At 29.0% G+C, this 10,335-nt stretch overlaps 1 protein-coding gene across 1 annotated transcript in view; it reads right to left on the bottom strand.

Moving 5' to 3' along the window:
- LOC106688341 (neuronal growth regulator 1) overlaps nucleotides 1-10,335 on the bottom strand; it is a gene marked incomplete at its 5' end in the record, with an annotated part of 208,226 nt that overhangs the window by 131,015 nt on the left and 66,876 nt on the right.

The following is a 10,335-nucleotide window of genomic DNA, read 5'->3' as shown; positions in this document are numbered from 1 at the left end:
TATAAATATATAAGTATAAAGTGGAAAATAACATTGCACCAACTATTGTTTTTCAGATGGTTTTAATGAAATTTCAAAAGTGGTGTAAATCAATCCAGCTTACTCATAAAATTAGGTCCACTATTTGAATTAAAAAAATCACACAGTAATAAACAGTCAAAATTGAGAAGGAGTCTGACCAATGAATTTCAGATTTTTCTAACTCTATTAGGTGAATCGAAAGCGCAGTGATTTAAATATGTAATTATTACAACTTTAACTGTGAAATTATTATTTTGGATCTTCCTGGAAGCTCCTCGAAAACTGGGAACAGTATGTCATGTGGAATTCGCTGTAAAGACATCCCCTCCTATTCCCGAAATTCGAGGTTATTGGCTCGACGAGAAGCACATACGTGTTATCTAAGATTATCAGAGTTAAGTCCAGGAATAATCCAGCTTACATGCCGTAATCCTACGTTACTAGTTGTAACTATACAAAGCCCTTTGAGGATTAGTTATAAGCATATAGCCAAATCTACTCGAAGCAGCTGTATATTATTTAAGAAAGTGATTGGCTTCGGAGGTTTTTATTTGCTAAGAAAAAAATACTAAATAACCAAAGGAGTTGGTAAAAAAATCTTTCTATTTAGACAAGGCCAAAAGTTAGTATCAGTATAGAACATATCGCAGGAAAGAAATTTTGAATTCTTACATAAATAAAAAAGTTTGAAAACATATGTTCTCAGGATCGAAGTTTACGTTATTCATTAAAGAAAAAATTTGGCTCCTTGTCTGTCGTTAGACAAATATCTGTTTGGACATCGATCGAACTTTAAATCGATTTTGATAAAATTGAGCTTGTATAGATAAAACAAATTGGTTCTGTATATTATATAATTTATCTGACTCCATGCAGTACTTTCACTAAATGATGCGTAAAAGTATTTTTCTCGGCACTCTTACATTACTAAAACGCCTGGTCCGATTTTCCCAACTATGGAGGTATATTAAGGACTATTGTTGTCGTTGTTGTTTACTTTATATCAAATTCCATCATCTACTTACTTCAAAAAGGGTTCTTCGTAAATTATATTCTCTAGTTCAATAAAATAACGAATTTAAAAATAATAATAAAATACTTTATTTAACCTTGACATGAAGGTAAATATTTAATATCATGAATTTTTATATTTAAAAATACATGTTAATTAAATTTACATATATAATTATGTAACAAACCGTCCAGAAGAAATGGTGAGGGCGTTATCCTGACTTTACTTACGACACTTATTTATAATTTTCCTGTTTTTTATTTACCTGTGGAAATAAACCTTTTTCTAGATATTAAAATTACATAAATACTTAAGTATATTTCAGGGCTAATGATTTTATATTAATTAATTATATATTGCGACTGTAAACGTTAGAGTGTAAAATCTACACTAGCCGCGTGAGACAGATATGCATATCACAATGATTCGCGCTTGAGGACACAATAGTAGTATATGGAATTAAAGTTAGACCATTTCCACACTGATCCCTAACTTCTCTCTAAATATGGGCAAAATCTGACTTAAAGTTTCCTAAATTAAGATGTTCTATTAGGAGTGGATGGAATCAAACACATTCAATAAAGGATCAACTAGATTCTAATCCGCAAAATCCCTAAAAATCATCATAATTGAATCATCAATTTGATCTAATATGCCTGACCACACATTTTATTACATACCGAAATATACAGAACCAAATGCGTTTCTTGCGAGTGATAATTATCGATTCTGAGGACACAAAGTTATCTTGTGTAAGGTAGATTTTATCAATAAAAGTGTGATTACAAATATACTGACTGGGATTAAACGCCGAATGTTCAAAAAATCATTCTGTAAATTGAATTTTGTCATTTATAAGAAAAAAAAACTTGCTTAGTTAGCAATAATAAACAATTTGTAAATACTAAATTTGCTAACCTGTATAAATAATTAACGAATAAATAAAATAAATAAATCTGATTCGAACGAAAAAAGTGTGAGACTCCATGATCTTTTCAGATTATATGACTGTCAAATTGCTAGTCTTATCTGGAAAAAAAATTATATTTGTTATCCCCATCTCGAGAGATTTTAAAATATGAACATTTATAGCAACAGAAAAATTTCGTGTTCATAATTTTCATCTTCTCTGGTACTAAGATTTTTTCAACACGAGCTGATCTACATAAAACTTAAGGATGTAAGTATGTAAGTAAGTGAAGGTTATGTGATGCGCGCTACGTAACAGATTTTAAAACAATTATTTTATAATATTAACATTATTTTTCTTAAATTAATTTATATTTTAATTAACGTTACACTTTTGTGTCAATAAGAAAAGACACCATGCCTATTTTTTACCGTATTAGTATGAATAAACATTTATATTGAACAATCTTTACTTTATTCAGAGGTTCATATTACACTCTTCTAGGGAAATTGTAAAGAGAAGTCGTATATAGAATGACTTTCTTCTGTGGAAGAAAGTTCATAATTATGCTAGCAGGAAGTATTCTAACTCTTTGATTCTAACTGAAATAATAATATTAACTTTTTATCAAATAACTTTTTTTTTTTTCTAATATTAGTTTCTCCTTGGATTTTCGTTTCTAATGTAATTATTTGTAATTAAATATAATATACTCTCGAGGAGATCATAAAACTAAAAATAATAGTTGGCCGGCGTGTTAACCGCTCCCTAAACGCCGAATTAACTCCACTCTTATATTACCTTTGAAACACTTATTAAAAACGGAAAGAGGAGATTTTAGTTATATATATAAATATTTTTTTTATAATGAGTCTTCTGGATACGTAAATAATACAACTTTTGGCGTCATTTTACAACTTTGATCCTTGCATAGTCATGCCCTGCAATGTGAAAAACAGTTTTTTAAGAACAAACATTCTCTTCAAATAATTGTCAAATAACTGCAAGTACATAGTGCAATCTCTGACTAATAAATATTAAAATCAAAATATGGTTTAATACAAACATTATTTACAATTTACCTTTATCTACCATCTTCAGTTTAGGGAAGAACTGAATCGGTTTTGAAATGAAGGTAAGGTTTCTTTAGGTTTCCCCACATGTAACGTTTTTTTTGTTTATTTCTCAGCAGGTAATCAGTCTGTTGTTTATATTTGGTCTGTTTCTATTTAATGTTGTTTATTGCGTCTTTACGTATTTATTAGGTTAGAATAACATAAATTTTTACATCTGAATTTTTATTGATGACTTGATCCTTATGTTTCTTCTATTGTGATCATTTCTTTTTAATTTCCCTTGGAGTTGTTTTTTCCCGATGTATGATTTTTGGGGCATCAAATTAGAATTTATTACCTGTTTTCTCTAAAATATGTAGTGAGAGCTGTATGTTCAGGTTTATTCGTTATAGAGGTACAACTATATTTGTGTTAATACACCCTTCTTTTTAGATACTGTTCTGAAGTTCCAAAAACGGATTTCCCGCAGTTTTCTTCAGAGGGGTTTTCATACACTATATTAGATTGTAGTTCTATTTTATCCTTATCTTTCGTATTAGTACAAAGGTTAGACAAAGTGGCTGTGTTTTTGTATGTAATTGCGTAATCGTTTTTGTCTTTGTTATTCTCTAGGGTTATTGTATATTCTCTCTGAAAATGTGGGTATATAAGAGATTGTGTAGTATCTTTTGCTGTTGGTTTCATGAAGTTGTGGTTGTGTCAATGTTTGTGTTTGCTTTAGTAAATGACAGACTAGTTTATGTGGGTACCCCTTTGATAGGAGAAGATCTACAATTTTGTTTTATATTATTTTTGGTATATAGGAGATGTTAATATTCGCTCTCGGTTTATTAAAATATTAGCTGTGTTAATTTTGTATCTTTTTGGACATTGGCTGGTATAGTGTATGTATTTTCCAGAGTGAATAGGTTTTTTCCACCAATTTGTTTCTATTTCCTCTTTCGATTTTGTTATTAAAAGTATATCTAAAAATGCTAATTTGGTTTCTATTTCAAATTCTATAGTAAAATTTAATCTGGAAGCGTAGTTGTTAAATTCTCTTTAAACTATTTTTTTTTTTATTGTTATTAGTTGGAATCGCGAATATGATATCATCAAAAAATTTGTATATGAACGGTATACGAAACGGTATTTTAGATATTACAATATCTAATAAATCTTCTAAGTAAATAGCTGCCAAAATCTGGGCAATAGAAAATCCTATGGGGCATCCGAATTTTTCGATATAGAATTTTTCATTAAATTTAAAATATCCTCTATTGGTACGTAATATAGTATTTCCATAAATCGTGTTTAGGGAGTATTTGTGTGTGTTTCAAGTTTGTTCCATTTGTTTTAATGCTATTTTTTTATTTTTGGGATGTGTATATCAGTAAACAGTGACGATGCGTTTAATGAAACAAATTTGCACCCTTGTGGAATTTTAATGTCATTGATGTTTAAATTGCTGAATATGAATGAATAAATATTACAAGAAGAATTTACGCTACTACACAATGCGAATGTTAGCTACCTATACCCTCTATATATACATTAATAGGCGTCCAGGTATGAAATGGTGTAAGTTTTTTTGGTGAAAACATACGAAAAAAATTGAACGAATGAGGAATCATAGGCATTTCAATCCTGATCATTAAATTTGTTTAACTGCCTTTAGTGTCCAGTGGTGTCACGGAAACGATTGCTTGTGGTTTCAGTATCGAACTTGGTTTTTTGTAAGTTATAATATATCTATAAATTTAGAGCAAAAACTAATGAAGACATTTTATAAAATAAATTAAAAAAAATATTAAGCTATTGAAATGTTTTTCTTGGGTAGATTAGTATTATTCCACTTTAACATAAATAAGTAATGAGGAAATATAAGTGTCATTCAATACTTTCCAACCCGATTCCTTGCTTAAAATAAGCCAGGCTTCTTAATGTTTTTTCAAGTTTGTAATTATTTCAAGAAATAGTTATTTATTATTATATCTTTTTTGTTTATGATCTACTTGGTAATTCTCATTTGACAAGTGGGACAGTAAACAAGAAAAAAATGGTTTAAGTTTAGTCAACAAATTTGTATCAAACTTACTTAAAGAGTTTATAAATTATAGATAATATACAAAGGATATCATAACACCAAAAATCGTGGCTTCCCCGGTCACTTTCTGATTGGGTCCACTCACAAAGAATAGTCATAACGACTAACAATAGCATTGAAATCTATAACTAACTTCCTCTTTCCCAAGTGGTCACCTGCTCCTATGCAATTCTTTCCTTTTAAAAATTAATGAACATTAGGCTAGTTCGTTCTATGATTTGGTGCACATTAAACAAACATTGCTAAGAAAGTTCAGAGTAAAGACTGAAACCAACTGCAGATTCTTTATATTTAGAATTATTTCTCGAAAATCGAGAGGCACAAATGAATATAAAAAGTGAGATTAAATACTTTTTTTTAATAGAATAATATTATAATATAGGTAGTTGGGAAAGTATAAAATGTAATAATACAGAAACAAACACACATATACGCACAAAGCACGCACTTACACCCACACACTTATATCTTTAATCACAAAATCCTTAGGAGTTAGTTATAAATCAGAATGCCGACATTGCCAGACTCCTGTCGATTGCAGGTCCTACCCTGCAGTTTAATATCGATATCGGCTTTGCCTCCGATGGCAGCCCCTGGACCATGTATATTGACTTTTCGAGAAATTTAAAAGATATTTTCTACTACACTTTTTCATGTATATTATCTTTAATTCATATACTCCTTAACTAAATTTAATAAAAATTTGTCAACTAAACTTTGTTCCGAGACCGAATCAAACTGTAAATGATAAAATATTTTACCATTAATAAAAAACAACAATTTTTTTTTTACTGTCTCACTTGTTGTCAAATGTCAAATTATTAATTAAACCATAAACAAAAAAAAATAACCATTTCTTGACATAATTACAAACTTCAAAAAAGATTAAAAAAACTGGTACTTTAAGGAAGGAATCGGGTTGGAAATTATTGTATAATAATTATATTTCCTCACTACTTATTTATATTGAAGTTGAAATAGAACTAATCTACCTAGGAAAATATTTGAATAGCTTAATTTATTTTTACTATTTTTTTAAAAATTTAGTTTCTAAAAAAGTTTCATTAGTTTTTGCTCCAAATTTATATGTATCTTATAACTTACAAAAAAACGGGTTCGATACTGAAACCACAACCAATCGTTTCCGTGATACCACTGGACACTAAAGGCAGTTAATCAAATTTAATGATCAGGATTGAAATTCCCAATGACTCTTCATTGTTTTACGTTTTGGTAACTTTTTTCATAATTTTTTACCCAATATTCTTGCACCGTTATTTCATACCTCCGACGCCAATTATTGTGTATTACAGGGTATAGTTAGAACTCTTGTAGCGAAATTAGCATGACTTAAATATTCATAGATATTTTAAACATTCATATTTGTTTTACAAAATTATAGATAATTTTATATTTTTTTAAAGAAATAAACACTTTTAGACACAATTCCATTTTTTGGTTGGGCATAGCACATAAAATTACCTCCATTTCTTTTAAATAATGGCCTTGAACGGGTCATTAAAAGAATCAAGTTACAAAGTAACTAGTAAAGATAGTCGTGACAGAACAAATGAATACCGGCTGAAAAATAAAAAGCTTATCCAATAAGAATGATTTATATGGCTATAGTTGTGAGGGGTTGTAAGGGGGCAACTTTCCAGAGAAATCTAATTTTCCAGATAAAATAGTTTTAAAAATGTATAATTCATGAATGATTTATATCTTTTTCTCCAGAACTAGTTTGCATTACTTTAGGGATTTATAATGGGAGTAGTTTTACTCGAGTTAGCCTTAAGTATTTGTAGGCAATTTATAATATGATTTTAGATTTGTAAATTGTTGAAATGTCAAAAATTTATAAAAAAAAAAAAAAGGGGGGGGGGCACACACAGGTCATTTTGCTAGACTTGGTAATTTCGAATCTGAGAAACTTAAAACGTGTATTTCCTTCTAAAACTCTAAATGAAATTCAGTACGACCGCTGTGATTCCACTTAATATATATTCCATATATGAGTAAGTGAAAGTAAAAAATGAAAATTATGTCAGAGAGAGAAAACATAAGAACGCATGAATTCAGTCCGAAGATGTAACCGCTCACATCAACAGTCCAAAAACGACCAATCATCTTAATACAGCACATTACGGTCGAACACCTCACACATAATTAAATATAGAGGAGACAATAACAGAAAATAGAAATCAGAGTTAAAATAAAATTCTTTATTTCATAACAATATTTGTAACCTTCCTTACACTCAGATCATAACTTTTATTTTTTTCAAATTTATTTTGGTTAAAATTCTTATTTCTTTCATTATTAAAATTCATATCAAAGTTAATTTGAAATATTAAAATGATTTTTACCCATATTTTTCATAAAATGATTTTTTCTTAAAATTTCTGGATAGTGTTTATTCAAAATGTCTATATAAATAATTATAGGTTATTAATAAATTATTATAATTTCCAAATGTTTTATTATATCATTGAGTATTTTTTACTGAAACTATTGACCTGGGTAGAATAGCCTGCCGAAATTATTTAAAATAAATTATTTGAGTGTAAATTTAACTTATTTTTATGGCATGTTATTTATTAATAATATTGCCAATTGCCAAAATTGTTATAAATCAATATATAATAAAACTGTTTTGTGATAGATTGTCCTTGAGGATGGGCGAATTGGCCGTATTGTTGGACCAATGAAAAAATAAAGAATGTTTTGAGACTTTTGACAATTTGGATACAATTGATTGTATTTAAACAGTAAAAACCAGTCTCAAGAAAGTGAAAATATTATATATATATATATATATATATATATATAGTGATTATATTCAAAACAGCAAACACTAAAACACTACCAAAATACTAATACGCAAACAGTGTATAAAACTAAGCAAGTTTTTTTTTCTTATAAATGACGAAATTCAATTTACAGAATGATTTTTTGAACATTCGGCGTTTAATCCCAGTCAGTATATATTAGTAAGGATAAAATCTGTATTATATTAAATACTACTTAGTTGTTTATTGATTCGCCGAGTTTAATCGAAAACGTTAGAGCTGATTTGAAGATAAAAAATGTAAAACATCGATTATTATAAAATTTCACTTGCGATAAGTAGATATTAACGAAAAATTTGCTATTACATCCCAGATATACCTACCTTAAAGATGTAATTCCAGTTTCGTACGACTTTTCGTTTTTGGGCTAGGGTCACAGACACGAATAGGGACCATTTCCCCAGACAATATTTTTTGGACTCAAAGGATCTCAAAACACGTATTTACGTAGAAAACTTGAATTAGAAACTTTTCACGATCCCACGTACTTTCCCTTACCCGGTATAAATGAAAGTAATTAGTCAAATGATCCAAATAATAATTATATTAACTTAAAAAAATTAAATGATCTAAGTTAAATTAATAGAGGTTGTAAAAATTAATAAAAATTGGGAATGATCTCAAACAACTTGAAAACAGTGCTCGGATAATTAATTAACCTGTCAAAAGAGAACCTTGGCTGTTTCATACGAGAACTTCATTTGAAAATAAAATTCTCTGAATTCAATATATTAACGCCCCTTAATTAAATGCTTAATTATATACAGATTTTGATTGTAATCGGAGTTACATACTCTCTATATAAAGCTAATGAATGTGAAGTATGTCCCAGGGATTATAGCAGTCCGGGAAAATTCCTCAATTATTGCTGAATATAGAATAGTCTCCAAAGCCTCTAGGATTCTTAAGATATTTATTATGGTTGATTTATTTTCAATTTTTATGTGGCTAATTCAAAGTTAAAAAAGTATAAGTATAAATATTGGGAAAACTATGTATATAATTATCGTTTAAGTCGTTCAATTGTTAATACTGATAAACAAACTGATAGGAGTGGAATGGCTCAGTAGATGTAATTCGGATGTAAAACATAATTATTTATCCTGGTACTGTTTCCGTGAGTCAACCCTGTAGCCTTAGAGAGGTCAATCTAGTTTCATAAAGTGGGTAACCTAACCTTAATTTGGGAAAACCTAGCGGTCGAGTGTGATTTTGACCAAACCATCTCCTTGAACAACCGTTGGTTTGTTTGCACAACAATTGTTCGATCGAACAATACTTCCTTACAAAGTACTGGATTCCTGACCATTCATGTATAGTAGTAGTACAGATTAATTGTCATTAAATAAACAGTTAAGAATTTTTTTTTATATATAACTTCAATGTTTGTATATAAAACTTTAGCATATGAATGAAATAATTATTATTTTCATTATTTATTTATAAATGCGATTATAAACATTAGAATTCATAAACCTTCTGAACGTAGGAGCCACCGAAAGTTATTTTTATCATCAATCTCTAAACTTTTAATATTTCTGTTATGGGCCTCCTTAATAAAAGATCTGGTCCGTTGCGCACATCACAAAGCTCTCACTCACCACCCTACTTATTTCCCTAGGGTTTAAGTCGATTAATGGGCTCGAGTTCAAGTTATCGTGATTTTTATAATATTCCAAGAAAATCTAAGACGAAAAAGAGGGAAAATTTTGAACACATTTAACCACTAATTTAATTTATATTTATATTATTTTTTTATATTTGCACACGCCCAGCGGAGAAAGGGGTGAGTTAAAAGAAAGGAGATAATCACAGAAGTTCAATAATAAAACAATAATGAATAAATCGCTCCTTAGGGGCTACGTTTCCCCCCCCCCTGGAAATAACGAAAACTAGGGGAAACAATATGACTTTAATATGCCCCTGTATAAACAATGCCTTGGACTGTGACCACTGGAGAATACCTTTTCAGTAGATTAACAGCAACTATAGGCGAGATACCTACCCATCTGTCAAATTAAATATCAATTAAATAAAAAAAATTAAATAAACAAGCCAGACAGTATATAAAAAAACAACACAATTGTAGTTATATAAACAAATGATTAATAAATGATATGGTACACAAAACGGAAAGAAAAAACAATCTTATCAAAAAACAAAAACAAATAAAACTTATATATTCCCTTTAACTTAACTTATGTGACTCAGCTTAACATAACTAATTAAATTTAACAATAATATACCAAGGAAAAAAAAAAACAGTGCCCCCACTACGCCTCACCACTATCTATCTACGCAGATACTAGGGTATTTACTATCTTAATATCACAACGATAATACATAACAGTTTTATTTTTAATGTATATATGTATTTAATA

The sequence above is a fragment of the Halyomorpha halys genome, unplaced genomic scaffold (genome assembly GCF_000696795.3).
Source record: "Halyomorpha halys isolate HHAL.00 unplaced genomic scaffold, Hhal_1.1 Scaffold1106.1, whole genome shotgun sequence".
Classification (NCBI taxonomy): domain Eukaryota; kingdom Metazoa; phylum Arthropoda; class Insecta; order Hemiptera; family Pentatomidae; genus Halyomorpha; species Halyomorpha halys.
This window is presented reverse-complemented; position numbering and strand designations above follow the sequence as displayed.